The sequence below is a fragment of the Barbatula barbatula genome (genome assembly GCF_947034865.1).
Source record: "Barbatula barbatula genome assembly, chromosome: 17".
Taxonomy (NCBI): Eukaryota; Metazoa; Chordata; class Actinopteri; order Cypriniformes; family Nemacheilidae; genus Barbatula; species Barbatula barbatula.
In genome coordinates, this window is record NC_136780.1 from 4,058,194 (window position 1) to 4,076,865 (window position 18,672).

Here is an 18,672-nt window from a genome sequence, read left to right on the forward strand (position 1 = left end):
AGCACAGCTCATGAAAACGGCACCCCATGCTTAAGCAAATTTATACACAGTGCCTCTTTAACATGGAGGTCACATCTCTGAGCATTGTGGGGTAGACGAAAGGCAGGGCTCTGTGATGGCCACAACTAAACCACCCAGAGAGGCTCTGCATAGCGGGACCTGCTTTTTATTGCGGGCACGCAGACACGCTCGCATGCATCAATACATAGTGGCCTTAATCCTAACACACACAAACAGAGAACCCCACGTGGGTTGCGATGTCTTTCTGCTTTGGATTTCGTTATTTCTGTCTGGCTGTCCTTTTTTGTCTATTGGTCCATCTGTCTTGCATTTGTTCTCCCACATTTCTGTCCGTCTATCTCTTTGGCATTTTTGACTTTTCTTTCTGTTTGTATTTACTCGCAACATCAGCCCCAGCTATTAACAGGCGTCGAAACAAGAAAACGCTCTGGACTCCATTAAAAATGCTAATCTGTAGTAAAACCAATTTATGTCATCAAATTAAGATGTCAGATTATCTTAATAAAATTAATGAAAATATTGTCCAGAGAGCAAATATTTGAGCATTATTATCGCCGGGCTTGGCGTTCACGTCGAGACCAAAACCTTGGAAGTTATTTACTGATAAGCAAAAAGAATAAAGCCTTATTTACTCTGGTAAATCGCCAAAATAGTTTATTTTACAAGTCCATGTATTTGCAAAGTTGTTGGATTAACGGTGAAATAATACAGTTGATATATTTTGATTTAGGCCAAGATATTAAAAAAAGACAGCTTCGATTTACCCTCCAATTTTAAAAAAGCAGTAATAGCCTCAATCCGGCGAGACCTCCCACGAAAGCGATATTTCAAAAGAGGCAAGCTGTGACTAGGAACGCGGGGGATAATAGAGGAAACAATGACTTGTTGATGATTTGCAAAACATAGTCGTCGAACGACATCTCATTTTGAGGGAAAGTTGATACAACAACATTGTTGCCAATCTTCAACGTGAATAGCGAGAGGCTAAATCAAAGATGAAGCCGTGAGTGGTATGAGAGTGAAGATTTAAAGAGATGCAGCGGAACGCAGGCCCCCGACTCCACATGGAAATAACTTGGTATGCAGTTGTTAGGGGCCATCCTAGCAACCACCCAAAGCACCCTAACAACTGCATAAAAACACTTAAGAACCACTTAAAACTTAGCAACACATATATATTTTTATCTAAAACTGTAGCATAGCAGTTTACATTTATTCTCAATTGCTCAATAAAAAGACAAAAAAAGATACATATTGCAGCTTTAAGTACACTGAGGAAAATCTCAAAAAAAGAAATTCCCAGAATGCACCTGTTTACACTTGGGTGCCGGCCCGTGTAAAGTTGATTATGTTTTTTGGGGTGAAAAGGGAGGGGCTGCTGTCACGGTGTCAGTGGGTCACATGCTAAAGAGTGACGCTATAAATGGAGGACAGTGTTCTCTGGTTTTGGCACATGCACAGTGCAACAGGCTGCCGCACAATCACCTCCTCAGTGTGCGGCACTCCTGCAGATACCGGGCCCTCCCCACTGCACGGCCATTAGTCAAACCCAAACAATACCCACCCTCAGCCCGAGAGAGTGTGCTGTGGAGTTAAAAGCCATGAATGGAGGCGGAGTGCAAGTTCGTGTGGTCATTTAAACAGGGCAGGACTAGTCGTGCTGTATTAGATTAGCATTAGATGGTACCAGTAAGAACCAGGGCTTTCTTGCTAAACAAATTAGCAAAAGCAAAAATCGTCACCCTCACGCCATTCAAAACATGTATTTCTTTCTTCTGCAGAACACAAAAGATGATATTTTCAAGAAGATTGGTAAGTAAACAGCATTGGCCGCCATTCATTTATCAAAATATCTTATTTTGTGTTCCACAGAAGAAAGTGTAATATACTAGTTTTGAACAACGTAATGCTAATAATGATTTTCTTTTGTCTGTGAATCATCCCTTTAAAGCAAAATAGTTATCCAACTACATTTTTCCATTTTGTAAAGAGAACACAAGTAATGCTTACTCATGCTCAACATTGTTAAGTGGTTGCAAGAGTGTTCTAGGAAATAGTTTCCTGACCCAAATAAAAAAACATGCTTATCTTTTTTACTGGGGGAAAAAAATAATACATACACACTATTTGAGGTGCATGCCAAAGTTAAAAACCTATGGTTGGGGATTTTCACCGACCCTCAATTCAAATATGAATTGCTCAGGTATGAGCAATAATAATAATAGTGTTACAGTACTATGTAAAGCATTACATCTTGCATACAAAATAAAGGTTTGGTGACTTCCTGTGAGCATGTTCTGAGGACGCTTTTTTGAAGACACTTAAAGGGACAGTTCACCCAAAAATGAAAAATCTGTCATCATACTCACCCTCTTGTCATTTCAACCTGTATGACTTTCTTCCACAAAACACAAATGACAAGAGGGGGAACACGTGAAGTGAGCACATGAAGTAATCAAGATGGTGGTTTGCTTATCTCTACGTTCTGTTCCAAAAACTGTTGGATTGTTGTAAGCATTACAGCCAGAGTAAAGACCACTGCAATGCAGACAAATCTTAAATGAACAAGAGAAAAAATTGAGGCTCATAAGGTCACAGTGGGGATAAATGTATAGCTATGGAGAACACAGGACACTGCAAGAAAAAAAGCTAGAGAGACTAATCATTGACTTTTTTCTCGTGCCGATGCGACCGCAGCTGTCTGAACGGTTGCACAGACGTTAACCCCGCCCCCAATGATACAACCGTGACCATAGGTGAACTCATACTAAAAAGCAGTTAGTCATGGCAGATTAACACATACTGCAATGATGCTAATATTAATGTGACAAACCATATGGTCAGCAGGACTGTGCGGTAGTCATCCAATTTGAACCACATACACAAATAAGCAGTTACCAGACATAAAAGTCATACAAAATTGAGAAACAGAATCCACAATCTGACTTTCCAACATCAACACCCATAAACAAAAAACACAGACGGCACCGACCTCTCCCGTTTCATCCCTGCTCGTGTTAATAGATCCACGTCCATTACCACACACCTTTGTGTCTGGGCTACAGCTCCCACGGAGCCAATAAAAGCCCACAAACATTGCTGACTCAAAGTTCAGCCATCAATAAAAAGCTCTCTCTCTCTCCTGGGAAGCGTTCAGTTATTTCTTTCTACAGCTCGCAGATATACGTCCATCACCCTCTTTCACCGGCCGGCTCTTACGAGTTGTGCAATAGACTTTATGATGATAAACACGCAAGCAAACGAAGCGTTTTTCCTAAATTTCACAATAAAAAGCTGCGATTATCCGCCAAATACACCGAGCTGATACTCTGGATAAGCTTGGTCGATTGCAGCAGTGCTTTAAACTACAGGTTAAAAGGGAATAAAGACTTTAAATCCCATAACAGTAGCTTCGGAGCTCATGGTGTTTCATGTATGGCGGGCCTCGCCGAGCTTGCATTCCATCAGGATCGCATCATTGGGCAATGGCCATTCTTTGGCCCGTTTCCCCATGCGCACTGCAAGCACGTGTACGGATACATGGGTTTATGTGCTGAGCTTTACACTTTCTCAAAGTTCCTTCATTACTTCCCTCCCACACCGGCGCACAAACAAACACCTTTCCTGCGCTTTTATTGTAAACGACTTTTCAAGCGATGAAGTCATCCATGAGAGAAAACGGAATGCGGTTCGGCATGTGTGTGCGCCGTGTCATCTGCGTGACCTTTCTAGTCAGATATGTGTGTTCCTGAGGAACGCGTTTGTGCTAACACAATTACACCCGGCTAATGAACAGCGCGGTGAGATAAAGCCGTCTGAATGCTAGCTTCGGCTCTGCATCTCAATCTCCTTTAAAGGCTACATTTGCATCTTTAATAGAAATGAAATTCCTCATTAAACGTGCAGGCCGCTGATGAAATATGCACACGGAAGAAGAGAGCGACGAAAAGAGCAAAGGAGAGATATAAATCAACACTATTTACCCCCAATCACCCACGGATTTAAAAAGCGGTTTTAATGCAAGGATTTTAACTAATCTAATTCAGAGGTTTGGCTTTAATGACACTGTTGATTATTAAACACTATATATTGGGGTCTAAATAAGAGTTTGTCAAAACAGATAACTAATATATATATTTTTTTAATGTGCATTCCAACCAACTAACATAATAAAACATAACAATAAAGAACATGATTTTTGTGTTTTTGCAAATAAACTCTTTAACTTAATAAACTCTTTGATTTTAAAACATTACCAATTTTAATTAAATGTATTGTTTTGTTAAATAATTCACAACATTTAAGTTTTGATTGAACCTTGCAACACCTTCAAGAGATTATTATGCGTGTTCCACTTTAGATAATCTGTGGTTTATAAAGCCTATAACTAAAAGCCTGTGGAACCAGAAACCTGATCCTAAGTCAGCAATTAGGGCACCTTGTCCCAAATGTGTCTGAATCCCCACAAAAAAATTGATCAGACAGGGTGACAAATATGATGCATAGCCTCTGAAAGCCAGCTGTCTGACTGCTCCTTTAGCCATTAATATTACTCGCTACCCCACTGCAGCGAACGCCACTAGAGCCTTTGCTCACCGCTCGCCAGCTCTTTCAATTCAGGAATGTGTTGCCATGACAGTGACCGATGGCTTGGCGGCAGACGGGAAGCCTGCTCATCCCGGCCAAGGGTTGAGGTTGGTGTAAGAACGTGTCAGGACCCTGCGGGTGGAGGATCAGAGATTGATCCGCTGGAAAAATGGAAGCGTGTGTAGATGTGGTACTGATTAACGCCGGCGCGGTGTAGAGACGCAGGTATTTCAGCTATGCTCCACAATTACCGCAGGGAAATCCAGCTACAGCGACCTACCAACGTATCTGAACTGTATAAAAGCAAAAAAAAGCTGAGATGCAAAGTGCGTGGTTTTTAAAGTGCTCTCTTCGCGAGATCTTTGCTGCTGGGTTAGCATGAGCTGTAATTGCAAACAGGCGTGGGGCTTGAAAGTTCAAGGTTTTGGATGATAAACACAAAGTCCAGTGATCGAGTGGTATATCAAACAAGCTTCAAATCAGACATTTTCAGATTATTGGCATTATCAAAGGAGCAAAAGTGTTCGATTTTTTATCTAATGCACATTTCAATTTATCATGACAGCTGCGCTTTTAAAAATAAAGGTTCATAAAAAAAACTCACAGCTATGCCATAGAAGAACCATCTTTGGTTCCACAAACAACATTTCTACAATTCACTTCTGTCATTACTTAAAGCCATCGTAGCGATTCTGTTCAGAGATCTGTGTCTGGAGATGAAGACCTTGCAAAAAAGAGCTATAAAATAAACACACAGAAACATATTTCCCCATGCTGTACTCACAACGCGACCACAGGGGCATCATGATCATTTTGTACATTTCTCTCATTGTAGAATTCCTCATTTGTAAATCACGTCGGAGAAAAACATCTGCTAAATTATTAAATGAAATTGTTTGGGTAAGAAGAGTTAAGGACACTTAACAGAAGAACTGTAAACAATCTTCAGCAAAATATCAGCTAAGGCTCATTCCCCTTCGCTTACTGAGAATATGATACCATGATTCACTCATAACCATAGTCAAATACTTATTGTGATAAGTTTTAATTCCTATAAAATAAAGGTTTAATGTACAAATTGGATTGTGGAAGCGGTACACAGCTCATTTTCAGACAAAAACAACTTCTGAAAAATGTTGCCTGAAAAGCCCACAAGGCATTTACTTTGTTAACCGAAGTTTACATCCATGTGTTTATTAGAGAGCTTGAACATATTTCCCTGAGGGGAGTTTGGATACGACCCCGGTCTGGTGGCCTATATAGCTGCACTAGGACCCGTTGTTCCTGTTTGCACTCCGAGCTCCCTCCAGCCAGTAGACCTGACTCATCTTAACATAACAGCAAACAGGAAAGAATAACACTGGACTATACAACTTTAAGAACTAAGGATGGATTATCAGCAAACACGGAGTCCAAACACACGTTGACAAGCGCACGTGAGATCGGCAAACAAACCTGCAGCGAGTCAAATGAGCAAACAGTAGCGTAGTGTCATTAACGCACGGTTAAACACACAACGTGGCTGTTACTGATAAGCGGCCCTTAAGTATAAACTAGACATGTCGATTGAATGTGTCAAATTATTCCTTAAAACACATGCAAAACAAAAGCGAAAAGTTTGAATAGTGTAAACTAATTTTGCTTACAGTAATGAGAAGTAGGGGTTGCACGAAGTAGTCAACATTAATGCTCGGGCTTGACACCTAAAGCTTGATGTCGACTAGTCGCGGGTCATGTGATTTTTTTGACACTGACCCTTTAAGACGACGCCTGATTGTTCCTAGGACCAGATTTTTGTACTTATTCCCCATTTAATAAAACATGAAACAAACAGAATACATAAAAAGGTTTCTCATATTGGCTGCTGTGTCACTGAGGTGCTGCGATTGTAAGTCCGCTATGATAAAGCGTCCGGTGCATTAGACGAATAAATATATTGACGTTATTCTAAAGTCACAAACAAGCTCGACACATTTTCCTGTTGATTCATCAATTAGTGCACATGACCCTTTCAGTTGAATTATTGAAAAAGTCAGGGAAGCTTGGACTGTACACACGCTTCGGACCTGAAGTAACCATAGGCTGCTGTAGAGATCTACCTGCTGCTGCTGTATGACTGCATATCCCCACTGCTACCACCGACCTCGCGCTTTACCATAGTTTTATATTAGTTTAGTTGTAGTTGCTCTTTTGCAATAGATGAACAACAAATTATTTATATTTAGATACTATATATTTAGAGGCAATTTTGCAGGAGTCCCACCATTCTCCCGCAGCCCGCACACACGAGCGTCTTACTGCCCACCCACAACAATCAAATCGAGTAGCAAAACTTTGATTTATTTATGACATCATCGAGTAGTCGATGCCGACACGACTTATCAAATAATAGTTGACCTACAAAATCTCCTAAGTAGGGATATATGCAGTTATTTGAAATAATCAGAATATTTATTTAACTAAAAGTCGAGTTAAAACTCCCACACAACCCATCAGCGGCACAGCTGAGTTCAGTGGCTCTGCAGACGATTCTTATGCCACTACACCAACATCACTCACAGGGTCACAGGAGCATGAGAACTGAGCTGGAAAAAACGATGTTGCGAGAAGCTGAAACAGACAAGTCTTATCTTAGCCGAGCACGAGCATGTGTGAAAGGGACAATATCATCGGCTGCTGTAAATACCAAACTCAAGAGGATCACACTCTCAATTATACAGTGACCCGGTCGCAGCCACAAATGCGACCTGGGCGATGACTGCAGGAGCATTTGTGCCATCACACACAAAACGCATCTGCCAAGGACGAGAAATAAAGGACACCATTAAGACACTCTCTCCAAGTTCGATCTAGGGTTGTGAGATTTTGACAATTATTTCCTTTGATGTTGTAATCGTGATTTGTCTTAACTAATCGGCTTCACAAATCTTATTTTTTTCAGTGGGGCAACTGCATGCCATATTGAACCAACTGTATTTTTTTTATAAATTGCTTTATACATCATCAAATCAAGTGCTTAGACTGTAAACGTCACATTGGCCTTCTTAGCAGCATGTGAATCAAATGCAAAAAGCGAGCAATGTGATAATGCCTAAATGCTTCCATCCCATAGACAATCACTAAAACAATAAATTTTTTCTAGATGTTATTTTGCAGATTAATTTTGCAGGATGAGCTCATCACGCACATAAGCTACAAATCACACACACACACACACACACACACACACACTCCTCTATAGGCCTACAAATAAATGACAGTGCCGGGATAGCGGCACATTTATAAAGAGAACGAAGAGACATATCTATATTGCACTGGGCAGCTCTCCAACACTTAGCACAACTCATTCTTCTCATGATCATCTGGAACGTTCTGTTGAGCATTTATATCGAGCAGCATCTGCTGAACCTCACAACAGCCCTCATCCACGAGAGATTTTCAGCCCCTGGCAGCTGCTGATGTTAGGAAAGATGTGCTTGTGTTTCTGAATATTAAAAACCAAGTGTCTTTACTTGAAACTTTACTAGGCTACAGAAAAGGGGGCCTGGTCATTTGGGCTCCACCTTCTTCTAGCGTCAATTACATTCGGGTGTTAAATGTCTCCCTCAGACTTTTAAATATATTCAATATTTGTTTTATTCAATGTTAATGATTATTACATGAATATTAACTTGATGTTCAATTCATATTAAATATATATTTTATTCAAATTTCCCATAGATTGAAGGCCCTAAGCTGTATCTAGAGACCAAAGCCTCACAGACTTGGGAACAAAAACGTGAACACACTATCATTGTGCAGGTGACTTTGCATACGCAAGCACCTCTTCAAAATTCATCAGAAAATGTGTAATGGGATTTCTTTACCATTAAAAAATGTGTCACTCTTTAATAGAGACATGCAGGCCAGATTTAAACCTGCACCTCCGACTCAAGCATCAGAGCTCAATGCGCATCAGCAAACCACTATGCCACAGCTCAGAGTAATGGAACTAAACACATATTGTATATAACTTCACATACACAAAAAGGAAATGTCATATTGAGAGAACAGATTACTACTGAGCCTTATGTTCTGTATTCATCACGTATACATGTTTTGATTTTCTGGTCTTACTTGATGGCACACTTGAGTGCTTTAAGGTGCCTAATCAGTCTACTGACAAGTGTTTCTCAGAATGAACTACTCTCATGAGTTTGTTTTCCAGATGAAGTCTGAATTTACAGGCAGCAGACTGTCAGAGGTTGTGTCCATTAAAAAACTCCTTTGGGAGACAACAAGAGGTGGCGAAAAAACCTGCATCAAAATAGTGAAACGCCAGCAGATCTAAACACACGTTAAATGCGGGTTGTCAGGAGGGGTGTAAAGGCCACCCCAACACCCCTGTGGCTGAACATCTACTCATGCCATCACTTAGAATGACACTTACACACACACACACACGCCTTCTTTCTCACACATTCAAACAGACACACACACCTTCTATAGGCACCATAAGAGATTATCACTTGCAGCAAAATCTCAGAGATTTACAGTAACATCTAGCACACACATGCACGCTCTACCCACTAAGGCATGAGGACGCGCGCTACCCGTCCCCCGACACCTCCGGGCTCCGCAGTGAAGCATGTCAAGCTAATACCATCTGGGGAGAGGAATTTGCCCTCTGACCTCTGTTTATGACCCATCAAAGGGGAGCCTGCTCATTGGTCTGGCAGAGTAATCATTTCCAGAACGGGCCACTCGAAGAGAGTGTGTGTGGATGAGAGAAAGAGAGAGAGAGACGAGGAGATTTTCCAAGGAGAAGAACGACTGCAGACAGCAATGTTAAAGGAATCAGTCTCCTGATGTTCAACAGAGCTAGCGAGATCTGCCCATGTTCAATACTGTGAGCGCCTTTAACAAGCTCAGAGAGAGAGAGAGAGAGAGAGAGAGAGAGAGAGAGAGAGAGAGAGAGAGAGAGAGAGAGAGAGAGAGAGAGAGAGAGAGAGAGAGAGACAAAGGGAAAGACATAGAGAGAAGTGCTTAAAAATATGTTTTTTAATAAAACATTTTGAGATTTACAGTAAAAAGGTACTGCTCAATAAACCCATAAAAATACATAAGACAACCCTACAAGAAAATAACCCCCCAAAAACAGAAATAGTCTTGATAAGTAAATACGTAGAAATATAAATACATACATAAACTAAAAAATTTTAATAAAAATTAGAGGGGAAGTTTTTTTGTATCCCCGCCCCAAAAACAGAAAAAAGTAAACAAAATATGTAAATTCGAAAAATGTCATAAAAATAATTTGTAAAAATAATCCAAAAATAAAGATGCATCGAAATCACGCTCCATGACTACATCAAATCACATAAAAAATTTACAAATCTACTATTCATTTTATAAAACTTGGAAAACGCTTTTACAACTTTCAACTTTATGCAAACAAGCTGTGACACAATATGGCAACCACCAATGGGAATGCAGACGTGATCTGCCGGCTGATGCAGTTGGATGCTGCAGTCAAGTAGGAATGGCTACCAGCAACCAATCACAGTGACAGCAACAAACAACAATCCAGAGGCGAATTATGATGTTTCCTTTCTTACACACCTGAGTAATAGAAAGCATTTATTTTCTATTCAAACCTAATCCTATTTTTTTCTGCCTCCCTGTGGAGTTTTTAAAGCTTTTTATTTGTTTGTGCAGTATTGTTGGCAGTGCTGCATTCATAAAAAAAAGTTCAGTCCATCCGTTCGACTACTCGCTCTTAGAATGCTGGAAAAACATAATTAGGCGGCTATAAACATGATTAATTATTTTTGTCTTCCCAAACTGCTCCTCTGTCAGGAAGCATCATTACGAAAGGAGATGTTTGCTCAGCTATGATGAAGCCCGCCATGCACACCAAAATACAGGAGGGGCGAGGGGGCCCTCTTCAAAGGCCCCCCGTGAGGCTAGAGGTCAAGGGGCACCTCAGGATTAGGGGGACGTGTCACCTCGCTTTGGGATTTCAATTAACCCTTTCACAGCCCTCTGTAGCTGGGGCAACGGATAATCCCGCACGAAAGGATCCTGTGGATTGGGTTTCTCTCCCTGAATTAAAAACACCTCACGATGAAACCCGGTTTATCTTAAAACCAGACTATTGTAGCAAAGATATGCTAGCGAGCACCAGAGGCCAAAAATGGAAGGTTCTTGCTCTATAAAGCCAAAATGAACCACAAGAGATCATGAGGTCAGCTATGAGCGATCTAAATCCGCTCAGGCTGCATTAAAGGACAAACATTACCAAGAGAAATCAATATGCTTGGTCTTTTAATGAGATATTAATTAAGAGGCTACTGAAAAGCAGAATTCAACACACTCATCTTTAAACTCATACATTAGACATTAATATAACATCTATCAATCTAACAGATAGCTTTATCCTTCTATCGATCTGCTGAAACGACTTCACAGAACGCTCTAGTGTAGGCCATGCGGCATCTTTTTATATTGTCTCCTTGGGTCTTACGCTTAAAAAAATTAACCATATGCCTGGCGACCGGTGACCTCTTCAAAGTCTTTTGAAGCATCTGCATTGCCTGTGGTCCTCCGTGGCGAACATTGTCCCCATGGGTTCCATCACTTTTAGTCTTACTTACACGGCCAGTCTAGAGATCTTGCATTATTTAACCGGCTTTCAGTACACAAACCACAACTGCCCGAGGAAGTGCTTCAGCTGCAGTATCCAAGGAGAGACATCAGCCAAATGAAATGAACCAGACAGTAAATAGTCTATTATTGAGTTCACACTGCTTATACCATAGAGGGGAATCATGTGACAACGGGTACGCTTTCTATTGCAAACCATTTTTGTATCTGCGAAGACAATCATGAAAGGGTAAACTGGGCAACTTTCATAAACAGACCTTACATGCATATCTACAAAAAACAGGACACACATACGTTTGGTATACTGTACACACACACACGCAAAAACCGCATTTATGTACCTTACAGCTAAGCTTCCAATGTCAATTTCAGCAGAAAGTGGTAAATAAACATATGATTCAAAACAGACCACTGTAAAGGACGCCTCTGAATACAGCAGCAGAAATTTGGCTCTGAAATGTTGCCGGCCTGCAACTTCCATCACAAGAGCCCTACAGCCTTCTATACAACAACACAGGAAAACGAAAAGGGGAAAAACACTAAGGCACCAGTTAATAATACCCTTAACAGCTGGTTTGGCATCAGTGAAACCTACCCTACGCTTAAGATAATACATTGCGAGTGGCTTGACAATGCTATCCAGGATCAGTTGTAGGGGCCATAGAAAACTCCACAGAGGGAGGTGGTAAAGCTGTAGTCTGCAGGCAGATGGCAGATAGCATTGATCGGATCCACGACCTGATAAGGGTGAGGGATAGATGTGCTGCTAAGGAAACAGAAAGAAGAGGTGAGGCGAAAAGTTCCCCCTAACCCCCCCACCCCAGAAGAGAAATCCACACTGCTGACTGCTATCGACATACATTAACAGTCCCAGATGTGTAACTTAATTCTAATAGCGTGTAATAATACTAACTGATGTAATGTTTAATATACGCAGGTAGGGGTGGGCGGAATGACCAAAAATCTATTTCACGGAATGAGTTAATTATTTCGCGTTAACGATATATTTCACGGTAAAAAATCTCCCATTATAATTCTATATTTTATGCCTCATTTTTCTTGGATTGGTTTAATTTATTTATTTTTTGTTGATTTAAATGGTCACCATAATTATTTATATTTGTCTTCTGGCTATATTATGTATAGAGTAGGAAGAAAGACAACATATATAATGAAGTACGAATTTATGTACAAACAATGAGAGTAGAGAATATGACTGGTGTTACAAAATGGTGTTCATGGGATCACTGCACCCCTGCGGCTGCGGGTGAGAGAAAGCGCCTGATTTGAGCGGATCACGAAACAACATACTAAAAGTAATATGATAATTTGTTATGGGTGGATTAAGGCACATGTTTTTCATTTTAACACTAAATTTATTTGCATTCCATGGACTACAGAATACACGGAATAGAAAATCTCTTACGGTTGACATTTTATTGCGCGGTAACAGCATGTTCCGTCATACCGCCCAGCTCTGTACGCAGTGTTCAATATGCAGGTCTGTGGGGTCAAGGGGCCCAGCCGAGATCCAAGAACTTAGCAAAAGCTCATTTGGGGGCCCTTGACAATCTCATTCACATCGGTATGTGACGTGACAATGAGGTCAAAGGTCTCTCCTGGTATTTCATGCGTAGTTGGATTAAGTCTTGGGAATTGGATTAAGACACAGCAGGTTAATTCTTTACCAAGAGGGGAACGACTATATACACCCATACACGTATACACACATACACTCTCACTTAGACAAACACGTTGTTATCTCTTCCTAATATAAGCACTACGTAATGTCGTCCAGTGGGTGAATTATAGAGTGCTGACTCTGCTTTTCTGGAATGAGATTGGTGTTAGTCATGGTCAAGGTTCAACGGCATCCACGAGAAAGCGAATAATCTTACAGATGGCACATGCGCGGGTAGCAAAACAAGACTTGTACCTTTAAATGTTTTTTTAAAACAAAACGCATCGCCTTTGTGGTTGCTAAACTGCTCGGATTGGTGGTTTTATGTTGTTGCTATGCAGTTGCTAGAATTTCTGGGTTGTTGCCTACTAAAAAGTCAAAAAAGCCCACCCCCAAGTTTCTATGAAATTCTAGAGGTGGCTCATCTCCCTCTTTAAATCTCTGGGATTTTGTGCTTGTCCCCAGGCAAAAAAAAGTCTGCTAAGAAAAGCGTTATCACATCTCTCCTCAACAAGCCCTACAATCTGAAAAATCACTCATGTCTATACCATAAATCAGTTACAAGCCAAAATGAAATGTGTAGGGTTACACGCTTGTTCACATTCTTAACCCCACGTGTTAAAAACAGTGATTAACTCATTTTCCCTCAGTAATACATACAGTAAATCACTTTGCACAAGTAGGTTACACCAGAAAGGTGGGAATAAAATTGTGTTTTCCCAAATGTGCTGCATGATCTTTTCTTTTATCATTGGCTGAACAAAACAGAATAAAGAGCTTGTCATTGCCGTCTTGAAATCACAACCATCTGAACCGCTCTGATCCCACCGCTGAGGCTCCCGGCAGAGACCACCAGTCTGGCGAGGGATAGCAAAGAGCCGCATCTCCTCTGGACAAGGGCCATAACAAACACAACTTGGCCTGACCCTGCTTCCATCGCTAAACTTGTCTCAAGCAAGCCAAAGCTATTTTTATACACTCAATAAATCAGGAAAGAAAATGTTAATGAATTAGATGCAACAGCAGTCTTCGCGCGTAGTGCTAATACCTGTAAACACAACAAACAAGACAGATAAAATAGACGTGGTAGCATAATCTCCATTACTGTTCATGCCACAAAGTACCATGCGCACACATTCTCGAAGGCATTAACATCTGTCTGCCTTTATCACACGCGTATACAAACGCACAAGCACGCAGGAAAGTGAAAGAAGAAACAATTTTATTATCTCTTCCTGTGATCTGATACAGACAGCTTCAAAACCCTTCAGGCCCGACTGCCTTTATTGTGTTAGTGCGACGTCCCCTTAGATTTGAAGTACAGACGGGGCTGATAATGAATTGAAAGAGTAAATTAAATAGCTTGTGTTTAATGATAAACTCAATCAAATAGCTATCACTGTGATAGCTGGGGAAACTAAAAAGACAAAATGTGAGAAACGGTTTGCAGACAGGAAAATGTAACGTGGACCACGCTATCGTGATGGTGTAAATGTGACGTAACGCGCGAGAAATAAGGCAAAGGCGGCGCGCGGGTACTGGTGCTTTAAAACACACCCACTGCCCAAATCACTCGCCCCACTGACAGGGTCTCAAGAGGAGGTTGGCACCGACAAGCTCTGAGGTAAGGATGTCATCGTGGATATCAAATATCCCTCAATCACGAGAAAGGACCGAGAGAACGAAAAATAACGATTCGCGGCGATATTATTCTGTCATTGCGCACTTTGTTTCCCAGCGTCGCGGTGAGGCGAAGCGCTCGACAGAAAGGTGGATGTTGACGCCCATGACGTTGTGAGATGGATGCTCGAACATCACTTCATCACACAAACTCCATTAAATACCGGTGGCAAAGTTATTAGGCGTAGCACCGCATATACCGAAACGCTAACTGCGCCTTACGTTCCCCCGGTTAACTTAGACAAATATTTCCATTTCTCTCTGATAAATAGAGCTAGTTCTATAAGTGACCCAAAAGAATAACACGCGTATTGGTATTCGCTTTATATCATTCTAATGAGCCGGTGAATCTAGTTATTCGGTCTACTGTATGCAATAATAAAAGACTTGGACCCTGTGGAGAAAGGCGGAGCGGGAGTCTCGTGCAGATGGGGAGAGCGCGGGAAATCCATAGGCTACTAAAACTATGCTTCTTCTCACAATCAAAGCATTTACAACGGAGCTCTTACTATCAAACTTGAAGAATGTGACAAAAATGCACATATTTAACATACAGCAGTACATGAAAACCTCACGGGAACGTGGAAACGAGGTTTGCCTTTTTCCACACATGCATATGAACATTTTGGACAAATTGCGCGCACTCGCAGTAGTCCGCTCCATTCCCCACAGGAACATCTTTCAGCCTAGTTACGAGTGCTTGGATGCTGACGAAAAAGTGGTTGCGTGGAAGTCAAACGACCGAATTTCAATTCATGACATAAATAGTATGATCTAAGCTTTCCAAATAACAGAACGTTTACTTTAAAAGAAACGTATTTGTTGAGACACAACAGAAACATATTCACATGAAAACCCCAAGTGGCCAAGCCTTTATGGGAGCCGGGCGATATATTTTTTATTTTGCTCTTAAAACCAATATTTATGACAAAGCACGTTACCTCAATATATGTATTCATTAGACCAAAACACGAACATATCATGCAAATACTCATAATAAACATACAAACACACGGACCTTAGACTGAGACACCTTACACTCACAGCTGTCTGTCTCTCCAATAAATGCATTAAAGATGTGTACCCATGCTACAAAAAAGATGTAAAAAAGCATAGACCGAACTCATCCAGATCTGCTCGAGCTTTATGTGTTAAGGCGATGCGGATGATACATGTGCGAAATTTTAATTGCCTGTTTATAGGTTTATAGCACTAGTGTTTCTTACAGAAACTGGTCTAATGTTAGATTTCGCAAGCTGTCTTTTTCCATGTACCCCACCAGTTCTTACCCACATCCAATTTTCCCGAATTCCCAACTGAACAAATCTTGGCGAGATTTTACAGACAGCCAACCCACACAGTTTCAACGAGACTGCAAAACGCAATAGCTAAATAACTAAACAGTTGAGGGGTGTTTGATGGACCCTGCATGAGGTTTAAAAATATCCAACACCCCTCCCTAAACGCGATTAATACCGGAGGACCGTTTTGCCCAAAGTGTGATATGCAGCGCAGGTAAACTGAGCTCACCGGTAAATGTATCGTCTACATTCCGATCTCCTGAAATTCAAAAAGCTTCACACAATCTGATAAAACGCCTCACAACACAAACGCGCTTGATGCTTGTTTTAGTGCAGCAATTAAACCACGGCGAGTCTAATCCAAGTTAGTCTGGGAGCCTCCTCCTATAATGCTGCACAATGCAGATATCAGCTTGTGTTTAATGCGTCAGTTAAAAGACAGCAAGGTGTCCAAACCGCATACATAAAACCTACAACTCCTTATTTCTTCCGTCGCAATCACGGATGCATTCGCAAGAGGAAGGCAAAAGCAACCAGCGGTAGACCTAGATCGACAGAACTGCAGTGTAGTTGCAGACACGGCGAACTGATCTAAAAATGCATTTAATTCCTAAACCAAACTGCATCCAAAAGTCGCACTTGTGCGTAAACATCCGGTGTTACTTACTTGTGCGTTTGATGCCTTGGTTTATTATCCTTGCCATGCGTAAAATCTCAAACTTGCGTGCATTTTCTCGGCAGCGATGTGTAAATCTCCGCTCGCACTTTCCGAGTGTGAAGTCCTAGCACGGCATGAATGAAGAGGAATGCGGTCCGCGCTCCCGGAACGCCAGCCAGCCTCGTTTTGAGTCACCGGGAACGCGCCGCCTGATACATAATTCTCGCGCCACACCTAGGCGGCGACATTGAGCGCGCTTCAGCCAGTAGGTTTATGCGATGACTACAGTTAGTCTGTGGTCTTGAATAACGGTGCACCACCTGTCGATGCATCTAGGCACATTTATCTCGAGATTTAAGTCTGTTTTTGCTTTCATATAGAAAATATATGAACTGTTTCGTATTTAGAACAAAAGTGTTAATTTACCCTGTTTGTGTGACAAGGATGCACACTGTTTTTACAGCGATAGATACATGTAAAAATATTCAAACTTGGCATATCATTCAATGAAACAATGTATACAAAATTATGAACAGTTATCATGTTTCTTCATTACTGTAACTTTAATTATAGAATTATATAAGAATTATATCTGGCATTTCAACTTTATTATTTCTAAGTCAGTTTAATGTCATTTAAATTTGAGATTTAATATAGAGGGTTGAAATGTTTTGTCTCGATTACGTAATAATATATAGAATAAGCTGAATGTAAGTTTTTTAGTTGAAATACGTGAATTTCACAGTGTAATAAAAAGTTTGTTTTATAACATGATGATTGATGTTGGATCAGTCCCATGTTTACTTTTATGACATCACACAGAGGTCTGGTTCTTGTATAAGCGGAGAACACACTCTCATGTCAGAATGTTTTGACCACCCCCTGAGCCTAACACTTCGTATTCGTTTTGCACACATTCTGCAAAATTAAAGCTTTTCTGATAAACACCATAGATTCCAGATCAAACAAAGTCTGGATGCACGAACAAGGTTGTCAGAAGAGTCAAAATGCAGACAAAAATAAACTTGAGCCGACATTTTACCCTAACCTTTAAAACACTGCTTCGTTTAGTTGTTGTACAGTTCTTTACTGCTATGAAGCTTTTTTTGGTACATTGCATCAGCTTGGCTGCTGGCTTTACTGGGCTTTAGCTTTTGGTTGTTTTCAACAAGAACACCAGTGGTTAATTTTGTCCTTGCAAGATGGTTTATCACCAAAAAAGTGTGATTTTTTTAAAGCAGGAAAATAATGTGTTTTGACAATATTAAGCAGCAGCAAGCATTTTCGCAAGCTTTTAGCATTGTTCAGCAGTGATTCATGAAAGTCTGACGCAAACACAGTATTTTTTGTGCATAAACAATCGAAGGAAAAAAAAATTTGATTTCTTAAGCACATGGTAGACTTTAAAATAGTGTTTCATATCTTTCATTTGTTATAGAATACATATACGTGTCACCCTTTTATAGTTTCAGGTCTGGACAAATATTTTAAGATGAACGAGGTACCCTAGTAACTGTATCTTTCTTTTTATTTGGACTTTAAATAGTAATGTGCATCCGTATTACTTTAAGATCCACAAAATCTTCATACATTTTCTTTATTTCTCCACAGTCATCTGTAGAGCCTTCCATACATCCTGCTGTAGTATAGTTTGAATAATGTAGCATATTTTTGCACATCAGTCGAGCATTGACTTAACTTTTAACTAGTCTACATCACAAAAGTATAATTTTACATACAAGTCAGACAGCGTCATTGGCCAGAATATGCTATAGTATGCAACAGACTTTTTCTGATAGTAAATGTCTGGTTTGTGAGAGCAATATGAACGCAAAATGGATATCAAGCCGTGCCACTCAAAACTCTCCAGAAATCATCAACTCATTCACGAGCACACTGAGAAAATGATTGAAAATGAAGGACCCCGACTGACAGCAGCTTTTTTTAGAGTCACCGCGTTCAACAAGCGATATGAAGTTTTATTTGCGATATCAGACCAGAGAGTTCCAACAGGTGCTGGTCAGGTGTCAGGTGCTTCCAAAGCCAGGTGTACAGGGACGACTCAGGTCGTTCAGAGTCTTCCATCTTAAAAACAAAGT

At 40.7% G+C, this 18,672-nt stretch overlaps 1 protein-coding gene across 1 annotated transcript in view; it reads right to left on the reverse strand.

Moving 5' to 3' along the window:
* Positions 1-16,750, reverse strand: part of plxna1a (plexin A1a) — a 168,870-nt gene extending 152,120 nt beyond the window's left edge. Inside the window, exon 1 of the mRNA XM_079478542.1 lies at positions 16,583-16,750. The gene's annotated coding sequence lies outside the window, so the exon portion shown is untranslated. The remainder of the gene's footprint in view (positions 1-16,582) is intronic.
* Between the last annotated feature and the right edge of the window lie 1,922 nt (positions 16,751-18,672).